The sequence below is a fragment of the Motacilla alba genome, chromosome 10 (assembly GCF_015832195.1).
Source record: "Motacilla alba alba isolate MOTALB_02 chromosome 10, Motacilla_alba_V1.0_pri, whole genome shotgun sequence".
Taxonomy (NCBI): Eukaryota; Metazoa; Chordata; class Aves; order Passeriformes; family Motacillidae; genus Motacilla; species Motacilla alba.
The window spans coordinates 9,337,670-9,350,923 of NC_052025.1; the positions used below are offsets into that span (position 1 = coordinate 9,337,670).

General features: G+C 38.5%; 1 long non-coding RNA gene across 1 annotated transcript in view; it reads left to right on the plus strand.

Moving 5' to 3' along the window:
* The window catches only part of LOC119705219, a 225,475-nt gene that overhangs the window by 91,126 nt on the left and 121,095 nt on the right, over window positions 1-13,254 (plus strand). The window lies entirely within an intron of this gene.

The following is a 13,254-nucleotide window of genomic DNA, read 5'->3' on the forward strand; positions in this document are numbered from 1 at the left end:
GAACCATTCGGCAGGTTCCCCTTGAACTTTCTGAAGGCCAGGAGCCTGCCCTGCTTTTTCCTTTTTCAGACTTATGTGAGCATGGCACCCATTGCTTTTAGTGGAATCACTTGTGATTTACAGTAGTTGAAACCAGGCTTTAGGGTAGAATAATTGACTTGGTAACAATGTCAAACAATAAGCATCTGCTCTGATCCCTTCTGTGTAGATTTCTATATGATAAGAGTGAGCACTTGGGAAAGGTGAAGATGGTATTAATATTATTGTGGTGTGTTTTTCTGTATGCTTTCTGCTTGGTTTTTGAACTTGAGGGGTCTATTGGGAAATTTAAGAACTCTTATCATTTACTCAATAATAAATTCGTCAAGACACAGCTCTTGTAATACTTCCTTCTTGGTTTTGATTCAATTATTTTGACATTACTGAAATGAACCTAGAAATGTCTCTCCACTGGGGAATAGAAAGGCAAAAAGAACAACGTAATAAAGATGCCATGAAGAAAGCTGTGTGAAGAGCCAAGTGATTCAAGAAACAGACAGGTAGAATGTTTCTCATTTCCTGCTGGCCCATCTCAATATACTCCAACAAGTGAACCGTATTTTACCATCAGCGTCTTTCATACAGCTACGGCAGTTTTGCTCTGATCAGTGATCCTTTGCCTTTTACTGAGCTGAGAATAAAGGGTTTTGAAAACAGGTTGGGGGAAAGGAAAGCTGTGTATTTCTTCAGGGAAAAATCATCTTAAGAACCACTCTATCTTAGAGGATTACTAGAAAGGCCTGTCTGCTTTTACCTGCATTGCATGCCATTCAATGCAATGTAAAGAAATTACAGTGGAATGAGATAGGGATGACAAAAGAATTGAGAGAAGGTGAGGATATTTGGTCCCTTCTGAATGTGGGAGTGAAAAGCTTTGTATAACCTTTCACATGATTAATAGAATTAAGTTGTAATAATGCCATTATTAAGTACCAGTTCCTTGTAGTCTGTCTTCTATTTTACATCACAGCCTGAGTTCAAATCCTAAATACGTTAATTTAACAGACAGATGACACCCTGGGGAATTAGTTTGTGTAACAAAATAATTATCAGTGCTTGTTGCATCTTAGCAGAGAACTCTGAAGCTTTTGCTAATGATCTGTAAAAATGGCTCCATATTTAGATATTTAGATTGTGTTCTAATTTTATTGTGCATGGTCCATTGCAGCTCGGCTTCTTGGAGGAAGGAAAGTCTGCTCTAGCTCATTGGCATTTCCTGTCTTTATGTTGTTGCATGATAATGAAAAGCTGATAGTCAATTATGATATGGCACTGTAAATACATCATGGGCCTTTCTTATGTTAGTGGCAGAATCACTTGCAGCAGGTTCGATTTAGATTATTTGTCCTGCGTTTTCAATTGTCTTATATTGGCTTTATTAGTTAGCTGTGACAACAGGCCTGGACTGCTTTGGGCACAGCTACTGTACTGCCAGCATTCCTGGCCATGTTGTCTTTCTTGATGAGAAATTATGCTGTCCCGGGATTTTCCATTTGCCAGTAGTAGACCAGGAATTATGAGAATCTTGCAGTGTGATCCATGTACCTGTGGCCATAGTTTAGGTGCAGTCTGGTAGTCTTGGAGTTGTCTGGTTTGTGCTCAGGTGCCTTCTGCTGCCCGTGGAGCGCAGCTGTGAGCAGGGCTGTGAGTGCACAGAGCAGCTGCTGTGCTGTGCTGGGGGCTCGTCCCAGCTCTACCTGAGCTGGCGTGCAGGGCAGCTCTGCCGCAGCCCAGGCTCTGCCTTCACTGAACTATAGCCCACAGTGCATGAGAATGGATTTCCCATGGGCATCTTGAGTTATTTTATAAACCGCAATTTTAGGTTCTAATCTGTTATGAAGTGCACATCTCACTTATAAAAGCCAGTGACTTCTTGGATCCTGTGAGTTGTTGATCTGTATGGGAGAAAAGACAGCTCTTCTCAGGTTGGCTGTTATATGTAAATTAGGGTATCTAATATAAATATTTTTGCCTGCAGGTAGATGATTGTTTTTAAAAAATCAGCATACTTATAATTTTTTAAATTAATTAAGAATATGTTGACAAAAACTTAAGATTTCCTACTAGCCTGACTGTACTTCTACAGGTAAGTAGGCCAGGGAACTGTAATTGAAAAGGCAGTACTGTCAGGAGTATATAGCATGGTGAAAATTACAAAATTAGGAAAAAAAAATCTATGTCCATGTAGAAAAATGCTTCCAATTGCGAACCTGTTATGTATAACTCAGTATATCATGGCACTTTCAAGCTGTTTAGTGGTGGTTTTATGGTTGCCTTTTTTTTTTTTAGCAGTGTTCAAGTTCTGAGCTCTCAAATAGATAAAATTCTTTCTTTTATTCATGTAATCTTTGTATCAGGTTAAGGTCACTTCAAAGACAGCCCCAGGGACCTCGCACTGTGGCTCTATAGAGCTGACCTATTGATAAACAGGCAAGAGCTGACCTATTGATAAACAGGCAAGTTTGGTGCTTGGATGTGCCGGTCTGTAGTTCCACAAATATTTACTCAGAACTGAGAATCAAAACAATACATGAAAACTGAGATTTCATTTCTTTTGGGATTTGCTTCTTGTCTTATTTTGGAAAACTCCATTAAAAGCTTTTCTTCCACAGGATATACTGATGATACAGTTGGATAAGTCAGACTTGACTGCATCTAAAAACTGGAAAAAATTATTCTGGCTGGTAGCTGAGAATTGTAAGAGTGATAGTGAGATATGGTTGGTGTCACAGCAAACCTACAGATGATGTACAGCAAATGTAAATGGACCCATGGAGGGAGCTGCTGTTTCATCACATGCCTGTGGTGAGAGGTGCTCTTCCCTGAGCATCACTCTGTGGGGTGTGGAGACAACAGGAATCCCAGTCTGGAGAGGAGTGATCTCAGGTGATTTCAGATAGGACAAGACCCTTGCATTTTTTACCCAATAAAGGGTAGGTCCCCATGGCCCTGCAGCTGGGACCCTGAACACTGCTAGGCCTGTCCTGTGCTAATCAATGACTAAGTGAGTGCAGTTATGTATTTTAGGCTTGGCCAGTTTCTGGCAAAGCAGCTTAATTCCATATAACTTTCTATTGCTATTACTAATTTAACAATGATTCTTATTATTTTTCAATTAAATACAAATAAAGAAATTTAACTTGGTGAAGCTGGTTTGTGTGAGCCATCTGTCAAGGTGGTTCAATCAAATCTGTGTAATTTCATAGATAATGTCCGACCCAAAGATGTGCAAATATAGCAAAAGTGGAGACTTTTTTTGTATTCTTCTTTACACTTTCAATCAGGTTCTTCTTCCCTGTTATACTTGAAAAAAATTAGGATATATAGAATCAGAAAGATAAAGAGTATTCCCTGACAGGTGCACAATTATTTTATGCAGGGTAGTTGAGTGTGTGTGCATGTGTGGTGTAACTTTATTCTCACTGGAGTAATTGCAGACAACACTGAAGTCTATAAATTATTCCAAAGCCAAATCCTGTTGTAAACAAGTTCATAAGAAGTTAGGAGCTTCTTAGATTATTTCTGTCCTTAGATGTTTAGCATAATGACTTGTTTCCAATGAACCATTACTTGTGCCTCTGGAGTTCCCATAGAGGAAATTAAGCATTAAATTTTAAGTGTTATTTTTTTTATTTTCCACCTGCCATCCTAATTGCAATTTTCAAAGTTTGCTTCCAGTGACAATGGAAATGTAGATTAAAATTGAAAAATAGTTACATTAGTAAAACTAAGGGTCATAACAGCAAGCAGGAGTGGTTGGAACTGAAGCAGTTATGACTGGAACCCAGTGCCTGCGGCAGGGCAGGGCTGCAGTTTGACTGAGCCTGTTGCTTGAATGTGCATTATGTTTTCCCTGGTAAATAGGTCAATTAGAATTTGGCTTATCTTTTTCACTTACCTGGTTATTCTTCAGGTAACACAATTCTGTATAAATTATTTCAGTTTTTCTTTGTTTCTTGTAACATTTTGGAGCCCTAACTGCTATATCAATAAAATGTTTTACTCTCCAAGCCCTGTGTACTATTGCAGATCTTTAATTGGTAATGGTTGAGTTCATCAGTTCTCATGATTTTTTACAAAGAGAGTTCCTTTGCTCCGTGAAATGAAGGATAAACCTGTTCTTGTTTCACTGTAGTGTGGTGTCATGGTGAAATTTTGTGCTGGATATTTTAAGGAAGACACAGAATTATTAGGGTACTTTGTTTTGCTTGGGTCTAGAGGATGGGCAAGATGAAGCAGAGACTAGCAGTTCCAAGTTCTGCTGTCTGCTGTTGGATTCTGTCCTGTAAGAATGTATTTTAGTGGAAGGCACACTTCTAATCAGTCATTCCACATGCAACAGTGAACACCAGCAATCCTCCTGTTTGTCTCACATCCATGGGGTGCTTTTAGATGATGGGTGATCCTCAGAACAGCTCTGTAAAACACGGAATCACAGGTACCATTGGTCAAATGTCAGGTGGAAACTGGGGCCCTGGGGGCATCTGGTGCTGCAGCTGGGAGTTTCATTTAAAGCAGGTTGTGCCTGTGGAGTTTTGCTTTCTATGAAGTCAGGTGGGCCTTTTTCTCCTCAAGGAACTAGTGGTTTTCCATGGATTTTGATTGGTCTCTTGAGATCTGGAGACATTGGAAAAAAGAAATACCTGAAAAGTTCAATAAAATATGGGGAAATAAATAATCCAAATTGTCTCCTCTAAATTCAGGGGATGGAATATGTTTCAGGCCACTCAGGGGTGTATAGAAAAGAAGTGTCCTTTAAAATCCAATTTTAAAGTAATCACTATTTTCCCCCTTTTCAATAAGTCAGCATTATTCCAGAAATCTCTGTGCTCCAGCCAGTAGGATGTAATCTGCCTTTCCAGATATATCTCTCAGTTCCCATCCAAGCTTGCTCTGGTGGGGCTGCAAGCACTGCTGGAGGCTGGGCCATGTGGCTTTAGTGAACGGAGAAATGCTCCAGGGAAAGGGACAGGGACCCACCCTGTGTGCCCAGGGCACTGTGAGGCTGCTTGAGATGCTCTTAAACCTTAATAGAGCCCAGGGCTCTCTTCCAAGGCTTTCTTTGCTTCTTCCTGTGCTAGGTACTGCAGAGGTAATTGAACAACAGTAAATTAATCTGAATAATTCTAGAATTGTTTGGCCTGTTTATAAAATGATTTTGCCCATTCTCTGTTCTGTTGCCCAGATTTCTGGGGGATTTGGCAAACCTGCAGTTGAAGTGAACTATGTTCACACTGTAGGTGTTAATTTTAATATGCATGTCATGTTTGAAAGTGTCAGCAGAAAAGCCTGAATGATACTTGTTGCATTTAAATCTGAAGTACATAATTGCTCCAGCTGACATGTATGAATGCACTTTCATTATCGTGTCAAGAGGACACTTTGTGCTTGCAAATGAACAATGTTTGGGGTTGGCAATAAAACGGGAAGCACTTGCTTAAATAAAGTTTATTACAGCTTTTAAGAAAAATGTAATTATGAAGTGTTCATACTGAATTAGAAAACTGGTTTTGAAGTGTTAACTTTAATATGAAATGGAGTTATGGTTTAAAGGGGAAGAGTGCACACTGCACTAAAGTGAGCCCAATATAAATGTGAAATGATGCTATTTGATTTGCATGGCCACACAGTATTCAGTGGGTATGTGAGCTGGTTTCACAAAATAGTGAGTGACTGACAACCTCCTGCACTTTCTTAAATCAGTTTGTTTAATTTAGTGACCACAGGTGGAAAATACATGTGTAAATGTAGAGATTGAATCTGAGAATTCAAGGTAAAGGGTCTAGAGTTTCATTAAACTAACCAGTACCACTAAGTTTACCCACAGAAAAGATTCTCTGTTTAAGAACTAAAACAACCCAACAACAACCAAAGAACCAACCAAAAAAAAAAAAAAAATCACCAAAACCATGTTTATTGGATAAGGATGAAAATCAGTAACTTTAAAAGTTTCATTCAGTACTCGACCACCACCTTATCTTACAGGGAAGCTCAGCAGGGATAGTGAGGCAAGGACTGTTATGCTGGGATACTCATTAGAAGTTATTTGGAAACTCCTTATGTTTACTAGTACTGTTGGACCCTGGCTTGTTGTGTGGCTCTGTAGATGTGACACATTGCTAAATACAGATTTCTATGTCTAGTGAAATAAAAAAAAAAAAATTGGGTTCTAGGCATAGCTTTCCAGCTTGCTCATGGAAAACTCACCCAAAACTGCTGTAAATTGCAAGGCAGCAGGGGTGGTACTCAAATTTATGAGCTGCTGACTACCAGCCACTTGCCTGGTGTGTTTATTATGCAGAACATGTGAGTTAGGTATGATTCTGACCTGTGTGTTGCTCTGGCTTTAAATCAAGGACTGTTGAATTATGGGTTGTAATCTCTGGAGAGGCACTGGATGAGTCCCCTGTGCAATCTAAAATGTCACCCTGCTGTGAGTTGGGCAGGGCAGGGAAATGTAGGATATGCAGAAAGTAGGAGAGGTTGTGGAAGGTGTAGTTTCAGACAATGGTGAACATCAGCAGCAGCAGCTGGCGGGAGTTGGAGATGCATCCATCCAGGGGCTGGAGGCTGAGTTTAGCCTGGGAAGCTGCAAAATCTATTGATTCCTCACCTGCACAAGACAGTGTCTGCCAGCAAGGTTGTGATGGAGCCTCTGCAATCCACTGAAAGCTGAGGCCCTTAGGGAGTGTGATGGAGGTGGTGTTGTTCACTGTGATAATTCCTCCTCCTATGTACTTTTGCACACCCCTGGGCTGCAGGAGTGAATCTGACTCACATGGCATTCAGGATTTCATAGGAACTTGTTAATGTCTTTTGTGGTTATTCAGTATTTCTAGTGGTCTGTAAAGATAAGCTTTTACTCTTAAAAGAATGCTTTCTACATCAGTTTCCCAATTCCATGTTTTCTTTTGTTCTTTAGGAGATCTTTCAGAAACTCCATCTGTGCTGCTGTGTTTGAAAGAACAGTGATTGTCCCAGCAGTGAGGGAGATTTTGCAGAAAGGAAGTAATAATTGAAGTCATATGAAAGCTTTGCTGTCCATCAACAGAGAGTCCAGATGTGTTTCCCTGCAGCTCATGTTTTGTTTGCATTTTAAAAAAGTGTGACTTTAGATGCATTTCTGCATTTCTCTCTATTTCTTAGGAAATAAAATAAAGCCACTTTAGTCTTTCCTCCTTTTGGACAGGAGCTTCTCAATGAAATCTTGTGTGCTCCCCAGCTTCCCTCTAATGTTCTTTCTCTAAAGGTTTTGATAACCTCTCGGAGGGCTAGAGATGCTCATATAAGTCTGTTCTGGCAAACCTTACGCCTGCAAAGTGGCACTTGTAGCATAAGTGCTGCCATTCAGTGAAGATTCTCATAAGAGAAGATTGCTTGTGATGTCCCAGGAACTGCATATCTTCCAATAGCCTCAAACTTGTTGGGCTCTGAGGGGTTGTGGAAAGGTGAGACACTGCTTGTAGCTCTCTGGGATCACCCTCCCGTTTTCAAGCTGTTAAAGTAACCCTGAAAAATTCTGATTCCTCTCTATTTGTCTGCTGTTTATTTCTGGAATGCCGAAGCATTACTCTCTAGTGAGAACTGATTGTTGCACATCAGGAAAAAATTGTTGAAAATGACTTAAAAATTATTATGCTTTTTTTCTTTTGTATTTAATTAGGTGTGCAACCGAAGAAAGGCAATCCTCTCATACAGCTAGTTTTATTTCCCTGGCTGAATCAAGCAGTAGCTGCAGAGATGGAAAATACAATAATCCCCTTAATGGAATTTGGTGTTTATTGCTAAACATGTAATATTTTCCAAGATTGTGTATTAGATATTTAACTTAGACTGGTTGAAGCACAGTTGTGTAGCCCTGGAGCTCTCTCTCCATCCTTAACTTGCAGGGTATATGTGCAGTGCCTTGTTCCTGACATCTGAGATGCTATTTCAACTCCGGGGTTTAAGCATATTAATGAGAAGTACAGAGCTGCACTTAGTTCTCAGTACTATTGGTATTTTTAGATTAGATAGCACTTCTGTAAACTACTGGGATTTGTGTGCATTGCCTGCTATTCTATGTTAATTTAAATCACAATAAGAGACAATAGAATGGGCCTCTATTGATGCAACAATAGCAGGCGTGCTATTGTAAGACCAAGGAATTGGTGAAAAAAATGTATTGATCTTCTAATGTTCCTCCAGTCTGAAAGAACAGCTGTCCCCACTAAGACATTGCACTGCTGTTTGCAGAAAAGATTGAAGACTACTTGGAAATGTAATAGTTATGGAGGAAGAGTGGCTGCAACACTAGCTATTAGCTTAATGCTTGTTTGTGTGCTTAATTATTTCATTATTAGCCCCTACTGTGCACTTGGAAGAGTGAGAGGCTCATGGATAGAAGCTTTCACTTCCCACAAATGAAGAAAGATTATTTATTCACAAAATTTAGTCAGTTTTCTGCACATAGATTTTTACAGAAAGGAAAGATCTCACATGTAATTCTCCATTGGCAGAAAAGGGAGAAGGGAAATGAGTATTTTGCTTTGGGAGAAGAAACTAGGAGGACAAAATCTCTCTAGATGTGTAAACAATCTGTCTTAGTTGCAAGAACACACTAGGAAAGTCTGACTAAACTGTGAGAAAAACTAAATTTTAACTGGTATGCTGTATGGATTTATTTACAAATTGATCAGGGGTTTGCATTGATCCAGAGTGGCTCAATTCTTTATTATTTTAAAGGATTTTTTTAGCTTGTTTTAATAAGTCTTGTCCTAGCAAAAGCAGATCTGAAAGTGTCAGTCATAGCACAGCTTTTTGCAAAATCACATGTGTGTTGAGGACATCACTATGGAAAAGATGATAAAAAATTATTAAAATTAAAACGGAACAAGTCATGTTCAAACAAGATTGTTTTGAGCAGGGAGCCAGGTAGTTGCTATATTTTCTTCCAAATTCCAGACAGAATGAGAGCACCATCATGTCATAGCTGTAGTATCAGTCCTGGTCATTTTTCCCTCAGTAGCTTGTACCAATTGGTACCCTCCAGTACTGGCACAGTTTGTGCAAAAGAGCATCTCTTGCTTTCTAAAATGGGTGCAGGTGTGGAATAATTATTTTTCTGTGTGTTTTATTGTTTGGGAGGGGGGATTAATTTATGGAGTTTTTTTTTTTTGTTTTCCTAATTTTTAAAAATTATTATTTCTCAGGCATTTTGATTAGTTTTACTTGGCTGCAAATGGAAGAAATAAAACATGCCAGATTTCTATTCCATCAAGAATATAAAACCATCTAGATATCAGTTTAGTTTTTTACTACCACCTCCTCCCTCTTCCCCATTCAGGAAGCTTCTGATTTTAAAAGTGTCAAATATTTGAAGGTGACGATGATGATAAATTCTGAACTGACCAAACAAACTGAAGAAATACTTGAATTCCATATATTGGTTCTAATGTTCTTCTGGTCAGATTTTTCATAGTTTATCCGTAACCCCAGTTAGCCTTGCCCATCAATTCTGATATTGCACCACTGGACGATGTCAGCATCAATGAAACATGGTAATAGTGGTCAGTGAAATTGATCTTTTGAATCTGGACAGAGCAAAGGAACAATGTGGGATGTGCTATGGTTATTGAGGTGGTCAGAGAAAAAGAAGAGGTATTAGAGTGTGCTTCAGTAACTGAGCCAAAAAAAAAAAAGAGAAAAAGAGGAAAGGAATAGTTTCCAGATGTCAGAACTGCAGGAAAAGGGAAGCCAAAAGAAATCAGGTCGGCATGTTTGGGGGATGGAGGTAAACAGAGATTTTTCAGTATTGATTTTGGTGTATAAGAAGTTACCAGCCATGAGGCTGATGTGGCAAGCAGATGATATTAGAGACTGGATGGGACAGGCGTGAGGTACAACAGTGTATTATTAACTTAAATCAGTCACTGCACATTAAACCAATTACTGGTGACTGCTGGGCAGATCTCCTCTGTTCTGTGCTGCCTGTCTAAAGCTGATCCATCTTGTTTTTAAAATGCACTTGCCTCCTTTGACTGTTATCATCATATTGGCATATTGAGTGTTGTAAAGTGACATTAGTGACAGCACTGCCAAATTAGGGAGTTTTCTGTTTTAAAATGCACAACTGATGTATAAAGAAAGTATGACAAATGCTAGGTCCCTTTCCGATTGGGATTTTTGGGACAATACGTGCTTTTGGTGTCATACACCAATTGATCTAAGTAAAACTAATTTTTTTAAAGTGTATGAGAGGTATTGAAATTCTGTTTCAATGCAGTTTGCTTTCTGTCAGAAATCTGCATGGTTTTCTCAAGGCTTTCTGTAGGGCCAAAAATGGGAATGTTTGGGAATGTTCTTTGTCAATGGGATGGAAACCATTAATAGGACGAAAAAGAAAAATTCTAGTAACTCTAGTGTTTATGAAATGAGAAGAATTACAGTTTCTGAAAAAATCAGAAAAGTCCATTTCATATTCAACTAGCATAAGATCAAATTCTGAGAGTTGGATAATACTGTGAATCAGAAAACAATAGGTCATGTTTTTGATCTTTTGTTTATTTATATGCAGAAAAAGATGCCCTCTGACTTCTAAACTCCTTATTGCTTTCTTATATTGTTTCATGTGGCATTTGAGCCGCTTACCTTTTCTCTGCTGACCTAGTTAAAATGATGAGTTAAATTTGGTATATTGTGGGTTTTATTTCTAATTAGCTGGGATGTAATCACTTCTTGAACAAATCTCATCAAATGACTTGGGACTGAGTTGCATTTAGCTTGAACAAACAGAGAATAAATCTGTCTCTGATTTCATTCATTCCTTTTGATCATCCCACTTACCTGGACTCAGTGCCAGTTTCTCATACTGAAGTATTTCATTTCTGAGTGAAAGGCTGCTCAGCTCAAGTGTGATGGAAAATAATGCACTGAAGTCTGAAGTAGACATGGGTGGGAATTGTTCACTGCTGAAGTTTCTGGCTTAGAAAAACACTTGAACTTAGTTGAGTAATTTCTGCTCGCCACCCCTATGTGTAGAGATCCCAAACTGTTTCTTCAGTGTCTCCTCAAGTTACCCCTGGGAACGAGGCCTCTGACACTTTACATGAGCGTCAGCCTGATGTGTCATAGTACACAGGGAGATTGAAGGCCCTTTAAAGAAAAGTCTTTCATTTCCAGTGTCTCTTGCCCAGCCAATGAATATCCTTGCTGGGCAGTGAGAGCCAGGCAGTTTGTGACCACAGCAGAGCCTCTAACTGAGCACCAAACCCCAAAGGAACAACACCAGGGCCTTGGCTCAGCCAGAGCTGCACGGCAGTGACAACGGCACAAACCCGTTAATGTTTGACTCCCTTTGCTGGCTCTGTCCAGCCCTGTGGAAATCCTGTCCCACTGCATGGATTTGGCTCAAGAGCACTTAGAAATTCTAACTGTACAAGGATGTGTATCTGTTCCAGGGCTTTTGTGTGCGAGACTGCTTTGTCCTCAACAAATGAATGAACAATTATGGTCTCCAAAGACGATTTAGAGAGAGATACAACATTAGATGAGATTGGAAATAATATATTGGTAGTGAAGGATATTGAATTACTCAGGTTGACTCCCGGAGTGTATTCCTGCATTTCTGCATAATGATTTTGGCCATTATAATGAAATAGTATATTAAGGGAATAAAAGATTGTCAATAAGGTATTTAAGCTTCCACTAGTGAATGTAAAATACTTACATTTTACCATTTAATACCAACGAGGATGCTTCATTTTATCAAACTGCAATAGGTTAGGAGAAAAAGTGTTATTTCAGTGCTGTATATCAGCCCTAGGGTGAAGGTAGGGTTAAATTTCACTGTCTAATGCACATTTGTTCTCATCGTAAAGCTAATCTTGTAATTTCTCACAAGACTGGCAATCTTGGGAGAAATGAGCTAGTACTGAGGTTAAATTACCTCTTACCCTAAAGGAGGCAAAGGATATTCTTGGATGAATGGCTCAGCATGATACACATTATAGATAACTAAGGTGTTGCATAATGCAAGTCTTGGCTTTTGGCTGTGGAAAGAGCTTTAGGCCTGTTTCTAGTAGCATATCTGTCTGGAAAATAATTCAAGGCTTTTTGGAATAATTCAGTTTTACTGAAAGTCTTTAAAATTGTACTATCTCATTTTGTATTGTCTGTTGACTACTGATCTCAGAGTTTTCAGTATTGGCCAGAGCTATTAATGCAGTCACTTGCTAGCAGAAAAATGTACAGTGCTGACTTTTTTGATGAAGTGTGCAGGATACTGCAATTTAAGTAGTGTGGTTTTTTTTAAATATACATGACTATAAGCAGAAAAACACCTTTTTCTCAGCATAGCTATGGAGCTAAAATTTTTAAAGATTTTATGTCAATGCTTACAGATTTAAAGACAAGAAAATGTAATGCTTTCAGCACTTACTTTAATATTAATTATTGAAATGAATGAATCTAAGAAGAGGTAGATAGAAATCACACATTTGCTCAAAACAGATTTTGCAATCTGTTTTTGATTGTCTCCTGGCAGCACTGATTCTTCTTTTCTGAAACAGACTAAATTATAATAAAATATACAGCCATAGAAGGAGTTGAAAAATAATCCTGGAATAACTTATTTAATGCTGGTTACACAATTAGTTTTATCTCATAATAAATTATTTTTCATAGTTTTTACCCATTCCATGTGAAATTAACAAGAAATGGCAAGCTCAGCAGAAAGCAGGGATATTATAATTTATGAGTGGTTATTAAAAGCATCAAGAAAGGGAAGTATTTAGAGGAAAAGTCTGGATTGACAGAAATTAAAGTGCCTATAAAGATTATTAATATAACATAACTGTGGCTCATAGTTCAAATAGTCAAGTGTTTCTTGAGTGTGCAATATCCCTTCATTTGCCAGTAGTGCAGAGTTAAGTAAGGGGAGAGATTTACTTTACCCAGTGCTCTTTGATACATTTGTGAAGAAATTGAAAAAATTTGCAACATTTTTTTGGACATGTTTTGATTGGAGGTTGAAAATGTGGCACTCAAAATGGCAGAGAATTTAATAGAGAGGCAAGATGAATGCAATAGGTAACCAGTGAAATTATAACTTTATAAAATGGGCTGTAACTGATAACAAGGTCTTATGTTGTTGGTGGTCACAGATATGAAAAACTTCTGTAGGAATGTGCAGAAGAGTTAAATAAAAATAATGATTTGTGGGATCAGGTAATGATG